We start from the raw sequence: 6,000 nt of genomic DNA on the forward strand, positions 1-6,000 counted from the left end.
TAAAAAAGCGTTCCAAGTCCACCTGAAAGGTATCCAGATGATATGAAGGGCAGAAGGATAACCCTTTCTGCAGCAGCTCCAATTCAGCTGGACTTAACAGTTCTGATGAGATATTGATCACTAAGGAATGTGTTTTCTTATCTAATGTCACTACCTGTGAGCTGGTGATCCTGGTGGTGTTCAGGTTCGCGTTGGTTTCTCCGCCTCAGCTTCCTTGATTGGTACCTCGTGTTCTCCGAAAACCGCGGTTTGGTTGTCTTGATTGTTCATTGCTAGAAGTAGACATCTGTGAGTCTCTAGATGAGGATCTGTCTCTAGTGCGTTTGTTTCCCTCCGACCAGTTGTAGACATTATTATTTCTGTAATCATCACAATCCCGTAGAAATTTCTTCCTTTTGGATGTTTCAATTAAGGTTGAAGAGATTCTGTCTTGGAGCTTTTTATATTCCTCAGAGGATATAATTGCTTGTAGTTGAAGTTCAATGGAATGGATCTTCATTTTCGTATCTGTTATAGCTGTTTGTAGGAATTTAAGAGTAAGTGTCATTGGTCAAATGAGCACGTATTTAAGATTTGCTCGAAAAAAGATCAATCATTTCTCACCCACACACAGGCAAACCATTTAAAATTCAAGGCTATTTCACTTGTGAAACGGACTACGTAGTATACACCATTAAATGCCCTTGCGGCCGAATGTATGTAGGCGAAACCACACAAACAGAGATAGAATATGTCAACATAAATCCACAATACGCCGCCAAAATCTGTTATTACCACTCCCATATCATTTTGATCAAGCTCAACACAACATCTCACAACTGAAATTTCAAATTATTGAAAATGTGCTACCACCTAGAAGAGGAGGAGATAGATCCAGAATGCTGAAACATAGAGAGGCATTCTGGATACATACCCTACAAACCCTGTCTCCTAAAGGATTGAATAGAGAATACAAACTATATGCGTTTATGTAACCTCTTACCTGATTGTGACGTCAAAATATATATAAGAAATATATATCCTGGACATACAATTTTTGCATAATGTGAATGACAAAACTATGGCTCGGTTATTTCTAGAAAATTATGATGACAAATGTTATAGTAGACGGTTGACTTCTGTATTGCCAGAATCTACATATTGCCATAGTCTATTCATCTCTATAGGAACTTTCATAAATACTAATATTTTATACCTTTCACAATCCCCATAGGTATCCTAAATAGATCCCTTAGGACCATGCCGCAGGAGGTATCCTTTTTCAATATTTCTCTTCTGCTCCTTAGATAATACTATTACTGTGTTATTTTTGGTCCAGTGTGCTCCACCGGCGTGATTTCCGGTCTATGGAGCGCACATACTCGTCACTTCCTGTCATTTGGAACACATTCTGCGTTCCACCGCCTTTCTTCCGCTTGTATGGAACGCACGCCGGCCGCGCCTCCTCCTCCTGATGCAGCCGACATACCGGTCCCGCTAGCATGATAAAAAGCGGGACTGGATCAGTATATTCATTATGACAGACGTACTCTCTGGCGGCCGGAGCGCTCCATGTACTGCTCATCATTCTTCTCACTTCTACCTCTGGCGGCATAGGTAAGAGAATACAACAGCTATTATTGATACTTACTATTCCTTCTGGCTCACTTAAGATTAAAATGTAATGCATAGTAGGAGCTATTCAGATGAAAATATATCTTTGAAATTAGATATAAGTTATGCCAAGTGATCATATGATGCATTTACTTCAGATGTCAAGCTATTTATAGGTAATAAGAGAAAAGAAGATTTATGGTGGATTTTTTCCTTATAACTTGTTTAACAGATATGACTGTCATAGCGCATCTACTAGCGGACATTACCTATATTAAAGACACGGCTAATTTTTGCAATTTATGTATCTTATATGCAATGTAAAACATACAAGTTGACAATTATGTTTATATATATTGATTTATGCCTGTATTACTTTTGTAGTGCATGACGAAGGCCTAATAAGGCCGAAAACGTTTGCACATGCACATGTATGCACATGTATATTGCCGCAAAATAAAATATTTCACAGAACAAAGACAAACATCTATTTTGCTGTGATTTTTGCATAATAATACCAATAAATAAAAATGGGGATTGTATTAGAAGTTCAAATAATGTTGAGAAAGGAGTATTCTAATTCCGAATTTCTGTGTTATAGGTCATTTTACCTTTTAAAGAAGTGGGTTGGTGGTTCTTTCAATTGCTGAACCTAACTGACATATTAAAAAAATTGCACCAGATGAAAACAAAAAAACATATTTCCTACAGACTATGAACTGGGTGAAAGATAAATTGCAGGGACATCCCTGTAATAAGAAATACAGGTCCAGCCAATACTACAACAAAACATAAAGTTCAGCTTCGCCAGTTTTACACTAGCAGCAGAGATCCGGCAAGCTGTTCTGGCAGGGAACAGCCTGTCGTATCTCTTCACATTCCAGCATCACCGGATGCTTGTAAGGCTCCATCCAGCCCCATTAACTATAATTGGGACCTGCAGAGATCCGGACGCGTTCTGGCAAATATGCCAGAACGAAATCGATGCTGGTGGCGTTATCTCAATCACCATATTGAGGGCCCTGGAATCTATTTGTCTACCTTTAGGAAATGCCAGTGTTTGTATATAGTTGCTTCAAACTTTATATAATGAGTATTAAAAGATCCAGAATAAATCAAAATACAGGAAGGATAAGTATCCCGGAGGGTGGAAAATAAAACAAAATATGTAGTAATATAACTTTTCAGTGAAAGGCAAAATCCCCTAATGATAAATCATACACCTTTTAATAGGTAATATAAATTTAAATACTTCAAGGGGTTGTCCGAGTTAATAAAATGTAACAGCTTTACCATGCACTTACTTTATCTCCAGTTGCTGCTTTCTCAGATTTCACTGAGGGGCACATGACCTGTGATGTCAGCTTCTCTCCCTGCTCTGATGATGTTTTGTGTACAAGCCTGAAAGAGCAGATATGTGTCTGTACACCAGACGTCACTCTGCTGGCCACGCCCCACTGCACTGCTGGATACTTCAGGAAAAACTTTAACCCCCTTCATTAGCACAGACTCAGGACTGAAGGCTTTACTGAGTAGCTGCAGGCAGTGAGGAGACAAATACTGGGAACAGAAGCTCACAGACTAGAGGAGTTCTGCAGAGCATTGCACAAGAACAGGTAGGGGGAAGATCCTGTGTGTATCAGCAGTATCATTGTACAGCTGGGACTTGTAGTCCTACACATACAACCTGCTGCTGAGTATCCCATCAGGCAGACATGTCACTCATGGCAGCACTTGTATTCACTCCCTTTGCAGATCAGGGAGAGGGTCAGTGATTGTTGTTATTGCAAGTAAACAGAGGTCCACAAGAGAACCAGGGAAATGAGAAAATATATGTTTTTTTTGCCCAAAACTTGCTTAACTTAGTTATATATTGCTGCCTTTAAATTTTACTTTATTATAAATATATTCCCACATTTCTTTCATTAGTTATAATGGCTAGTTTTGTCTAGGAAGTAATCATTAGGAGAAAATTGGAAAATTCAAGATAAAAATTTGCGATACGAAAATTTGGGATCAACACTACTCCTAAAGTCAAAGATATTGCAGCCTTCTCATTTGCCCGCAAGCAAGAAGCAGTAAGGGATCATGGGTACTGATGAAAAAAATTCTAGAATATTCGCGATTACGAAGATATAGCACTATATTCTAGATATTTGCGAATTCTCGAAGTGCCAATATTCACGATAAAAATTTGAGATTAGAATATTTGCGATCAACACTAGTAAAGAGCTGCCTCATTCTCCTATATGCTTTACTTATCAGGGATTATGATCCTAAATACAGCTGACAAGATCTTCAGCTGAATCTCTGTAGGAATAGAGATCATGAGGAGACATGAAGAGCAGAGAGGACAGACTTTAGTAATGTGGGACTGTGCTAATGGAGACTGCATACAAGTGCTGCTGCTCATTACCACATCCTCCTCTCTGTACTTCATGTCTCCTCATGAAATCCATTCCTACAGAGATTTATTTGAAGATGTTATCAGCTGTATTCAGGATCATAATCCCTGACAAGTAGAGCAGAGATGAGGATGAGGCAGCTCTTTACCTCAGTGTTGTGAACTAACTTGTCCTGCTGTGTGATTAGGACAGGTTTTATGTGTACTAATAGGACGGCAGCCATTTTATTTCTCCTAATGATTGCTCCCCAGATAAAACGAGCCATTATAACTAATTAAAAGTATTTGGAAATATATTTATTGTAAAGTAATATTTAAGTATTTTCATTTTCTTAATTCCCGGAGAACCCGTTTAAGCCTCATTCACATGTCAATGTTCCACAGACGTGTGCTGTGCGTGTTCTCCATGGACAGCACACGTCCCCATTCATTTTAATGTGTGTATTCACACATCAGTGTTTTAGCGCAGTCAATGGCTCCGTGTTTTTAGCACGGATGCAAGCTATATTTTGTCTATGTTCATGGATCCATCATGCCCATTATAGTTTATGGGTCTGTAAAGACCATTGATGCCATCTGTGTTGCATGGATCATTAGGAAGGGATGCCTTGAAAATTATTTTTCAGCTGTGCAGGGTCATTGAAACACGAATGACACACAGACAGCAAAAAACGGACACACGGACCCAACACAGATCCTTAACAGACAGCTTCACGGATGCATAACTGACCACCTTCTCACAGATTTGAGCACGGACACTAAGGTGCACAGGCCTAATACTACAGTATGTTCCCACAAAAGAAAAGCTCTACCAGAGATGTCTAGCTTATTTAAGTTTCCACATTGAAATAAGCATCCATGCTTGTCAGCTGTTATCTCATGTACATGACAATCTTTAGTGATGTGGTCTATGTTAATAATGTTTTAGTGTGTGTTTTAATGTCATTGTCTATTCATATTACTATTGCTGTTTTTTCATACCTACATTTTGTTTTCTTCTTTAGACATGGATAATTGTAACCTGTGCTCAGAAGATGAATGGTCTGACCAGAAGAATGTTGCCTGTCTGAAAAAGTCACTTGATATTTTACTTTTTCAGGAACCACTCGGAACATTATTAACATCACTTATTATTATGTTATATGTTTTTTCAGCTACAATCCTGCTTATATTTATTAAATATAGAGAGACCCCTATAGTGAAGGCTAATAACAGAAATCTTAGTTACATCATCCTTATCTCACTTATGTTGTCCTGCCTATGCTGTCTTTTGTACATAGGTAATCCTATTAAGTTGACTTGTTTACTACAAAATACCAGTTCTAATTTACTTTTTACTGTTGCTGTTTCTTCTGTTTTGGCAAAAACCATTACAGTTTTGATTGCCTTTCATATTACTAAACCAAAAAGCAGATTCAAAATGCTTTTGAAAAACCAATATTCCCATATGTTTAATGCATTTTGCTTTACAGGTGAATTTGGTATCTGTCTATACTGGATCATTTTGTATCCCCCATATCCTGCACAAGATTCAGTGTCTAAACCTGGGATCCTTATATTATATTGTAATGTAGGCTCTCGTGTGCTGTTTTATTTAGCTCTTGGTTATAACAGCTTCCTTGCACTTCTATGTTTTCTTGTAGCGTTTTTTGCAAAGAAATTGCCAGATAGATTTAATGAAACTCATCACATCACATTCAGCATGTTGGTGTTCTGTAGTGTATGGATCTCATTTATACCAGTGTATATCAGCACTAAAGGAAAATACATGACCGCAGTGCAGGTTTTTGCCATCTTAGCATCCAGTACAGGACTTTTGGGATTCATTTTTTCCCCAAAATGTTTTATTATACTCTTTAGAGCTGAATTAAATGTCAAAGAATCATTATATATTTTAAGCTAAGGATGCTTATAGATAGTTCCAAGAGGGGATCTATCTATCTATCTATCTATCTATCTATCTATCTATCTATCTATCTATCTATCTATCTATCTATCATACT

The sequence above is a fragment of the Bufo bufo genome, chromosome 9 (genome assembly GCF_905171765.1).
Source record: "Bufo bufo chromosome 9, aBufBuf1.1, whole genome shotgun sequence".
Lineage (NCBI taxonomy): Eukaryota > Metazoa > Chordata > Amphibia > Anura > Bufonidae > Bufo > Bufo bufo.